Genomic DNA, 10,929 nt, shown 5'->3' with positions numbered 1-10,929 from the left:
GGAGACGGGACACAACCCCCGATTAATACCTGGTACCCATTCACTGCTGGGTGGACAGGGGCGTAGGGTATCGGAAAAGCCGCCCAAATTTTTCCACTCCGCCCGGGAATCGAGCCCGGGCTCTCTCGGTTGTGAGACGAGTGTGCTAACCACTGCACCACGAAGCCCCCCACAAATAAATCCAACTATTACAGTATTCGCCCCCCCGCCCCCCCCAAAAAAGATGACAAATATGATAATAAAAATAAAGTAAGATACAAATAAGATAACGGACAAGATACCAAAAAATAAAATCAACTATAACACTACACCCCCAAAAAACACAAAGGAAAAAAATGGTCCTAATAGCTCGAGAAATTCATTAACAATTTCAGAGGTGTTTTGATACTGCCCAAGAAAAATAAAAGAAAGAGTAAAAAATATGTTCCTCCACGTCCGCCAGCCTTTCAAGACATTGCGGACCGGAGACAAGAAACGGCCGAGGCTTGGACATTGATTCTGACACCGAGGCTTTCACGGGGCGGCGGCGGGAGGAAGGGACGAGCCGGGGAGGGGAAAAATAGATACAGAAAAAGAAGTAAATCTAAGAAATTGTGAGAAGAAAAGAATACGTAAATGAATAAATAGTAGAAAGGGTGGAGAAAAAAGTAAATGAGTAAATGAAAAAATGTGAAAAGAAATAATAGAAAAATGTGAAAAAAAAAGAAAAAAGATGTGGAGAAAAATGTAAAAGAATAAAGAGAAAAAATGTGAACAGAAAAAAAGGTAAAATGAATAAAAAAATGTGAAGAAAAAATGTAAATGACCAAAAAATGTGAAAAAATAAATAAAATAAAAAAGTAAAAAGAAAAAATAAATAAATACAAAAATGTGAAAAAAAAGAATAAATAAAAAAATGGGAAAAGGAAAGAAGTAAATAAATAAATAAATAAAATGTGGGAAGAAAAAATAAATGAATGCATAAAAATAAAATAAACAAAATAGAATAGAGTAAATAACAACAACGTATAACAGAATAAATAAATGAAATAAATGTATTAACACCAAATAATGACTTTGACTCGGAGTAAAATGTAAAAAAAAAAAAAAAAAAAGAGAGAAACGTCCGAAAGCCAGACATTAATTAACTTTAACGTGAAGTAAATTGTATAAAAAAGAAGAAAAAAAAGAGATAATTGTCCGAAATCCAGATGATTATTTTGACAACACACACACACACACACACACACACACACACACACACACACACACACACACAGTCTCCTAACAAAACTTCCTATTGTGGACGGCGTATGTTTGGGGCATTTCCAGGGGTAGTTTACAGACCCTGGTTGTGGGTGTTAAATGAAAAAAAAAAAAAAAGAAAGCGATAACTGTCCACAACTTTAAGCAGATAATTACTTTGACACGTTATAATGTTAAAAAGAAGATGAATAAAAAGTTCTAAAACGAAATATATATAATTTGCATCGGAAAAAATGCTAAAAGAAAATAAGAATGTGTTAAATAGAATAAAAAGAAAAGAAATTAACGATAAATGTCCAAATATTTAAAGAGATAATTAATTTCACACGTTATAATGTTAAAAGAAGATGAAAAAGAGTCTTGAAACGAGGTAGTATGGTAAATTTGCATCGGAAAAAAATGCTAACAAAAGAAAATAATAATGTGTTAAATGAATAAAAAAATTACGATAACTGTCCAAAAATTTAAACAGATAATTATTTTCACACGATAAACTGTTAAAAGAAGATAAAAAAAATGTGTTTAAACGAGGTAGTTAATTTGAATCGGAAAAATATGCTAACAAAAGAAAATAATAAGGTGTTAAATGAAATAAAAAGAAAATAAATAACGATAACTTTCCAAAACTTTAAACAGATAATATGTTCACACGTTAAAATGTTATAAAAGAAGATAAAAAAGTCTTAAAACGAGATAAAGTTAATTTGAATGGGGAAAAAAATGCTAACCAAAAGAAAAATCATAAATGCCTTAAAATCAGACCATGAATGTAATAAAAAAGGACACGTTAAATAGAAAATAATAATGATAATAATAATAACAATAATAATAATAATAATAATAATAATAATAATAATAATAATAATAATAATAATAATAATAATAATAATAATAATAATAATAATAATAATAATAATAATAATAATAATAATAATAATAATAATAATAATAATAATAATAATAATAATAATAAACGTCCTGATAAATAAAACCTAAATAAAAAAAAGATGAAAATAATATAATAGAAGAAAAAAACAGAAAAGTAATTTGAAACGAACGTAACATGAGAGAAAAAAATAGATAAAAATGTCCTTAAGACCGAACAATGAATATGTAAAAAAGTGAAAGACAGATAAAGAAAAAAAAAAAAGAAAAAATCCCATCACCACGAATTTTGAAACTGAATATAAGTAAAAAAAAAAAAAAAGATAGAGAAAAAAAAAAGACGAACACGTGAACAAACGAGGAAATAAAAGGAGACAGAAAGAAGAAAAGAAGGATAAAGAAAGAAGGGGAGGAAAGGAGAAGATAATGGAGACGAGATAAAAATGAATGGATAACAAGAAGACAAGAGAAGGGAAAAAAAACAGAGAGAGGGAAGAAAAGAGGAAAGGGCAGGGAAGGGAAAAATGAAGAGGGGAAAAGAGAGAGAGAGAGAGAGAGAGAGGAATGAATGAAGGGAAGAGTAAGAATAAGAGAAGGAGGAGTGCCCCAGGGGAGGGAGGGGAAGAGAAGGGGAAGAGAAGGGGAAGAGAAGGAAAAGAAAGAGGAAATTAATAATATAATAGCTTCAGATTACGAGAGAGAGAGAGAGAGAGAGTCAGAGAAAGAGAGAGCGCGCCCTGCAAACGTACTAGGGGCCCGCGGAATGTCTGTTAACACGCCGGAGTAACGCGGTCGTCGGCAATAGCGCAGCGGAGAATCATGTTTTATGCAGCTCAGCGCGCGCCGGGTGTCACTGGCGGTGCTTGGGCCAAAATCAGGCAGCCCATGTACCGCCAAATTGGAAAGGCGAAGGAGAGGGGGAGGGAGACGGGTTGGAGAGACGAGAGGAGGTGGAGATAGGGAAGGAGGAGGAGGAGGAGGGACGACTTGGAATGAGCAGACGAGGCAGAGGAGGAAGAGGAGGAGGAGGGAAAGGAGGAGGAGAAGGACGGGTTAGGTAGACGAGAGGCAGGTAGTGAAGGGGAAGGAGGGGGAGTAGGAGGAGGAGAGACGACTTGGAATGACTGGAGGAGGTAGAGAGAGAGAGGAGGAGGAGGCAGAGGCGGAGGAAGAGGAGGAGAGGAACAAGTACGAAATGTGAAGGTAGAAGAAGGTAAATAGGGTTGAAAAAGGAAGCAGAGGAGGAGACCCAAAGACGTAAGATAAATTGATTCAACCAATACACATGCATGAGTTCCTTTACTAATAGAGTGGTGGATTAGCGGAACAGGTCTGGCAGTCATGCGTCGAGTGCCAATACGATAACTCCCTCATCGGAATTGTTAGATAAATTCATGGAAAGTGAGGATAGGTGATGCTAGATTTAGATTAACTGCCATTTACTGACCCACTAACCTTCTGGAGACTACTGATTTTCCTATGTACTTATTTTTTGTGTTATGTTCTTATGTTATTGTTATATTATGTTCTTATGTTCTCATGCTGTTTTTATGGTCTTCAAGTTACGTTCTTATGTTCTTAATAATGCAGAAGGAGGAAGAGGAGGAAGAGGAGGGGGCTTAAAACGAGGAAGGGGGAAGGAGAGGAGGAGAAGGAGGAGGAGAGTAGGAGAACGAAGAATGGAAGGAGTGGGAAAAAGGAGGAGGAGAAAGAGGAGGAAGAGGATGTGTAGTTGCAAGAGGAAGATAAGAAGGGGGGAGGGAAGAAGGAGAGGCGGAGGAGGGGAAGAGGTGGAGGAGGAGAAGAGGAGGAGAGGAAAGCATGAACGACAGATAAACAGAATGGGTGTGTGGAGGAAACGAGGGAGGGAGAAATAACAGGAACATGATGAGGCAGAGAAGTGGAGGAGAGAGAGAGAGAAAGAGGAAATAGTGAGGAGACCGGGAGGAAATGGAGGAAGAGGAGGAGGAAAGTGTGATGCAGAATGTGGAGAGGAAAGAGGAGAGAGAGAGTAAGAGGAGAGGAGGAAAGAGGAAAGAAGGAAGGGGGGGTGTGATACAAATATGAGAAACACAAGGAAAGGAATGATTAAAGGAGAAAAGAAAGATGGAAAAGAAAAGAGAAATAGGAAAGGGAAGGAATGAAATAAAAAAGTATAAGTAGAAACATAAATGAAAAAAAAGAAAGTAGACAGAGGAAAATATATATATAATGAAAGATATGGGAAGGAAAGAAGAGAAGAAAAAGGTTGAAGGGAGACGAAGATAAAAAAAGGAAAGAAATTAAAAAAGGAGAAAAAAAGGCAAGTACAGAGAAAGGGAGGGAAGGAAAGAGAGCAATTTAGGAGGAGTTTATGTTGAGAGAGAGAGAGAGAGAGGGGCGGGATAGGATTAAGACATAAGGAGGGAGGTAATGTGGAAGGAGGTAAGATATTAGAGAGAAAGAGGAGGGGGGAGGGGGGGAGGAGGGGTTAAATGAGAGGATGGTGAAGTGGTAATGAGAGAGAGAGAGAGAGAGAGAGAGACTGTCTTTTATTTTACTCTAAGATGCACTCTGACACACACACACACACACACACACACACACACACACACACACACACACACACACACGCACAAACACGTACTCTTGTCATGTGTGTGTGTGTGTGTGTGTGTGTGACAGGTAGATAGTAAAATATCTGAGAACGGAATGGAGTACGTTTGAAAGTACCATGAAAATATATAACAATAAAACATAGTAAGAGAAGATGAAAGAGAGAAAAAAAAGAAAAAAATAGAGAATAAAGAAAACAACAACAAAGAAAGAAAAAAAAAGGAAAATGTGTAAACGAAAAATACAGTAAAATCTAAAATGAAGTAATGCCAAAACTATTAAAAAAAAAATACATAAGTGACGACCGTAATAAAAAAAAGAAGAGAAAAAATCAAAACTCAGATGGAAGAATGACGAATGGAGAAAAAAAAATATAAGACTGGAAAATAAAAAAAGAAAAGGAGAAAAACACACAAAAAAATAAAAATCACATAATACATAAAATACACATAAACACCGATCAACACATATAATAAAAAAAAACCGACAAAAAAGGTCAACGCTATTAACACTAAGGAGAAAAAGTCTACAACGTTATTCCCCGACCCTTTGTTTAACGTACCAGTCTGTTGATCCGCCATTATCCAGCTCCTTACGTCTAATTAACTTTGTGCTTCTTCACCTCTCTGCTAATATACCTAATCTCCTTTTAGTTAATTAATCATACGTCGATCTATCTTACTTCCTGGTTGTGTCTTTATCTATCTATCTGTTTCTATCTGTCTATCAATCTATCTATTTTTTTCTCCTCTCCGCTAATATAGGCTACCCAATCTGCTTTTAGTTAATTAATCATAAGTCGATCTATCATACGTCCTGCTTGTGTCTTTCTCTACATATCTATCTATCTATCTATTTCTATCTGTCTATCAATCTATCTATCTTTTTCACCTCTCCGCTAATATACCTAATCTGCTTTTAGTTAATTAATCATGAGTCGATCTATCATACTTCCTGCTTGTGTCTTTCTCTACCTATCTATCTATCTATCTTTTTATATCTGTCTATCAATCTATCTATTTTTTTTCTATCTTACTTCCTGCTGACGTCTCTCTATCTCTCTATCCATCTCCCTATCTCTATCTCCCCATCTCTATCTACCAATCTATCAATCTCTTTTTATATATATTTTTTCTATATGGTTTATGTATCTATCTACGTATGTATTTTTATCTAATTATACACGTTTCATTATCTCTCTCTCTATCTATCTATTTATCTACCTATCTATCTATCTATCTGTCTACCTATCAATTTATTCACCTATTTACCGACTCACCAATCTACTTACCTACTTATCCAACATGCTTACCTATCAACCCACTCATCTACACATTCACCTTTTCACAAGTCCAATTACGTACCTGTCCAATTACGTATACCTGTCAGTCAATCTACCTATATCTATTTACCTGTTTACCAAGTCATCAACCGACCTAATCATGTTCACCTACCAACCCCAATGACCCATGCATTCACCTATCAACAAATCTAATTAGTGACCTATCTACGTAGCTACCAAACAGTCAATCAGTAATTCTATCTATTATCCTATTTACCGAGTCATCAATCTACCGACCTACCTATCCATTATGTTCACCTATCAACCCACTCACCTGTTACCAAGTCTGATTACTCACCTATCTACGCACGTACCTGTTGGCGCTATCCCCGGTTCGTTCATCCCAGCGCCGGTGTTCGGATGGCGAGATAAATTCACTCCCTTATCGGGTCGTGACATGAACACCGGCAGCGGGCGGGAGAGCGGCGAGGCTGCAGTATTTTCGGCTCGCGTCCCTATCTCTGTCGCGTGTTGCTGATTTAATACGCTGGGAAAAAGAGCGATGTCACACCTGGCTAGAGAGAAAAAGGTGTGTGTGTGTGTGGGGGTGTGTGTGAGAGAGAGAGAGAGAGAGAGAGCGACTGCCACACACACACACACACACACACACACACACACACACACACACACACACACACACACACACCAACTGAACAGATATAAAAATGTGAGTATGTGTACATGTAAGTATGAGAGATGGACACACATACACACACACTCTCTCTCTCTCTCTCTCTCTCTCTCTCTCTCTCGTGCACTCAAAAGGTAGCGACGCAGTGTCATATTCCAGGAAGCTTGTCCATTTGTTTTCCAGCCGAGCCGCGAGAGGGCGAGGCAATGTTATTCAGAGTTCTTCATTGTCTGTCATTGTATTCTCGAGCGTGCAACGAGAGTCAGTACCGTCAAGGACTCTCCACTTCCTGCTCTCCCTCCCCCCCTTCTCTCTCCCTCTCCTCCTCCTCTCTCTCCCTCTCTTGCCGCTGTCTGTCCGCTTCTGTCCTCCTCCTTCTCCTCCCCCTCCTCCTCTTCGTCCTCTTGTCCCTAGTCAAATCTTCTATCTCCTCTTGCTATGTTTGCCTTCGCTTGTCTGCACCTTCTCTCCCTCTCTCTCGCTCCCCCTCTTCTACTCTTCTCTTTCCCTCCCTCCCTCTTTCTTTTATTCTCTCCCTTCTTCCTCTCCCTATCTCTCTTTTTCCTTCTTCCTGTTACTTTTTCGTCTCTCTTGTTCGCCCCCATAACCCTTTCCATTCCTTCCCTACTCTTCTTTATCTCCTCGTTTATTCTTCTGTTTCTTTCTCCCTCTTTTTCCTCCTTCCTCCGTTTTTCCCTCTATCTCTCTTTGTTGTTCGTTCCCAAACCCTTTCTGTTCTTTCTCTACTTCCCTTTATCTCATCCGTTCTTTCTCTGTTCCCTTTCTCTCTTCCCTCCTTCCTCTGCTTTTTCCAGTCTCTCTTTCTCCTGTTTGTTCTCCCAAAAGCTTTACATTCCTTTTTTCCTCCTCTTTATCTCCTTCATGTCTTCCTCTCTTCTCTTCTCCTTCTCCCTTCCTATGTTTTCCACTCCCTTTCTCCTTTCTCTGTTCTCTCTCTCCCTTTCTCGCCAACCAATCACCTTATTCCTTTGTGCTCCTCCATTCCTCTCCCTTCCTTCCTTTCTTTGTTCTTCTCTCCACTTCCCTTCTCCGCCTTTCGTTTGCTTTCGTGTTCTCCTCTTCGTCCTATAAATATGTTCTCCTGTTTCTCTTTCCCTCTCTTTCTTTGGTCTTTCTCCTTATTCTTTCCGTCATTTCCTCTTTTTCTTGTTTTTTTTAGTCTTCCTATACCTTCTTTGTCCACCTATTTATCGTTTTCATTATTTCCTCTTCTTTCTCCTTCTTCATCTTCTTCTCTGTCTCCTTTAATTATTTTCTTCTCCATTATTGTTTTTTCTCTGTTCTTCAATTTCAAATGCTTTCCCTCTTCAGTATATTTTGGTTTTATGTTCCTTCTCCTTCCCTGTCTTTCTTCCTCCCTTTCTCTTCCCTATTCCTCTTTCTTCCTCTTTCCTCTTTCTTCGTCTTCCTCCCTTAATTCCCATATCTGTCTTCCTTTCTCTCCCCTCCTGCCCAATCTCTCTCTCTCTCTCTCTCTCTCTCTCTCTCTCTCTCTCTCTCTCTCTCTCTCTCTCTCTCTCTCTCTCTCTCTCTCCTCCAAATCTCCAGACTTAGTAATATGAACATGGGAGAGGAGGGGAAGAGGAGGGGAGAGGGAGGGGAGAGGGGAGGGAATAGAGGAATGATAAGAGAGAGGAAGGGAAGGGGTGGGGTGGGGAAGGGAAGTAGGGAGGCATTGGAAAGGTGAGGGAAGGGGAGGAAAGGGGAAGGGAAGGAAAGGGAAGGGAAGAGGTTTTCGAGGACATTGGCAGACGTGTGTGTGTGTGTGTGTGTGTGTGTGTGTGTGTGTGTGTGTGTGTGTGTGTGTGTGTGTGTGTGTGTGTGTGTGTGTGTGTGTGTGTTGTGTAAAAATAGCGGAAAACTGCCGGAATTCAACATATTTACATCATTTCACACACACACACACACACACACACACACAAACAAACAAACAAACAAACAAACAAACAAACAAGCACACACCAGCCGCAAATACATATACACATACATTCATACATACATACATACAATGCCAAGCATGATTAAAATATAAAACAAAACTTACAAAAAATACACGAAAAAATATCAAAACAAAAGCAACATATAACAGAGAAAGAAACAATTACATGGAAAAAGGAAAAAGCAGAACAAGGATATATATACACACACACACACACACACACACACACACACACACGCAGACGTACGCACATACACATAAATACACACATATTTACATACATACATACGCAAATACACACATATATATTTACAAATGTGCGTATATACTTTCTAATTAAGTGCTCCATGAAATCACAAAATATTGATAAAAGATACAGAGTTGACTACTTTCCATGTACCTTTTCTACCCCCTCCCCTCCCCATCCCCCTCACTCTTCCTTTCTCCTTCCCCTCTTCTTCCCTACACCCACCTCCCTTCCCCTCACTCCTCCCTTCATTCCCCTCTTCATATCCCTAAGTCGAGAGATTTGGAGGAGAGAAAGGAACAAATATAGTGGAAATAGAGAAATGAGAGAGAGAGAGAGAGAGAGAGAGAGAGAGAGAGAGAGATGAAACAGCGCCTGAACAAGTGTATGATAAAATAAATGCTACAAATAGACTAAATGAAAATGAATATCCTACGAATCTATGCATAAAAAATCCCCCCTCTAGTTAACGTTACTAAAGAAAAAAACGAAAAAATAAATGAAGCTAAACTGCGCACTACGAAACAAAGGAATGACGTAATGAATAAAGAGAACTGTAACAACAATGGAAGGCCAGTAATTAATAGAGAAATACAACAACAAAGGGTTTATTTTCATTAGTTCCCTTTTTTTTGCCCTTGTGTTGTTTCCTTTGCTGTAGAAAAAAGGAAAACAGGGAAACAAATACAACCCCAAAAAAATACAACCACCAACGCTTAAAAATAAAATAACAAATGCAGCGAGAGAAAGGAAAAAAGGGGATTAAAAAATAGCTTCAAAATTAATTCACATAAAACGGACACAGACAGACAGACAGACAGACAGAAAAACAGCACCTCCCACTTGCCCTCCCTTACGCACATCGTACATAAGAAAAACTAGAAAAATGCATATTACAATTTACCAACAACGAGGTGGTGAATTAAAACGAGAAAGATATAATGAAAAGAATGATGAAAGGGAAACAAAAAAAAGGAAAAACAAAAAAAGAAAAGAAAAATAATGGAAAACATACAAAATAAAAACATATAAACGAATGAAAAAGTGAAGTAAAATTGTGGAGAAAATGGATAAGTTGTGAAAAAAATACATTAGAGAAAAAAGGAAAAAAAAAAAAAAAACCGTCAGGGAAATATGTAACTGAATAAATAAAGAAAAAGAAAAGAAATAAAAGAAAAATATCACAAACAAAACGAATAAAACAAACAGATATACAAAATAAACAAACATACAATTAAACAAAAACATAACAAACAAAACAAAAAAACGCCACACGGGAAAAAAAAAATAAAGCGCAACACAAATTTGTAGCATATGTAAGCGGGCAACACAACCCTTGACAAGAGGAGGCGAGCTGATAAAACTTTAATTAGAGGCTGAATGAGACCCCCCCCCTCTCTCTCTCTCTCTCTCTCTCTCTCTCTCTCTCTCTCTCTCTCTCTCTCTCTCTCTCTCTCTCTCTCTCTTACAGTGCCTTTTATTTATTTTTCATTCCCCCATTACATCCCCTCCTCCTCGTCCTCCTCCTCCTCCTCCTCCTCCTCGTCCTCCTCGTCCTCCTCCTCCTCCTCCTCCTCCTCCTCCTCCTCCTCCTCCTCCCTTCTACTCCCACTAAACCCTCAATTCCCACTTCAATTCTACACATCCCTTCATCTTCCTCCCCCCCTCCCCATCCCCCTTCCTCCCTCCCTTCCTCTTTCCCCTATCTACCTATTACGCCATTATCTATCCTCTCTATCTGTTTTTATTTCCCTTTCCTTTTAGCGCGTAACCAGTTTTCTCCTTTTTTTCACTGTTTTTTTTTTCTCCTTCAGTATCTTTTTTTTCTTTTATCGTTTACAACCTCTTAGTTACTTATCCCATTTTCTTTTCTGTTTCCTTTATTTTATTCTATCGTCATCTATTATTGTTTCTCTCCTTCATTCTCTTTATCTTCCCCTTCTCTTTCTCTCCCTTGCAGCCTTTTCCTCATCCCTCTCATTCTTTTCCATCCATTTCTACTCTCTTTATCATTTTTACTTTCT

The sequence above is a fragment of the Eriocheir sinensis genome, chromosome 36, assembly GCF_024679095.1.
Source record: "Eriocheir sinensis breed Jianghai 21 chromosome 36, ASM2467909v1, whole genome shotgun sequence".
Classification (NCBI taxonomy): Eukaryota; Metazoa; Arthropoda; class Malacostraca; order Decapoda; family Varunidae; genus Eriocheir; species Eriocheir sinensis.
Note: the sequence above shows the minus strand (reverse complement) of the source record.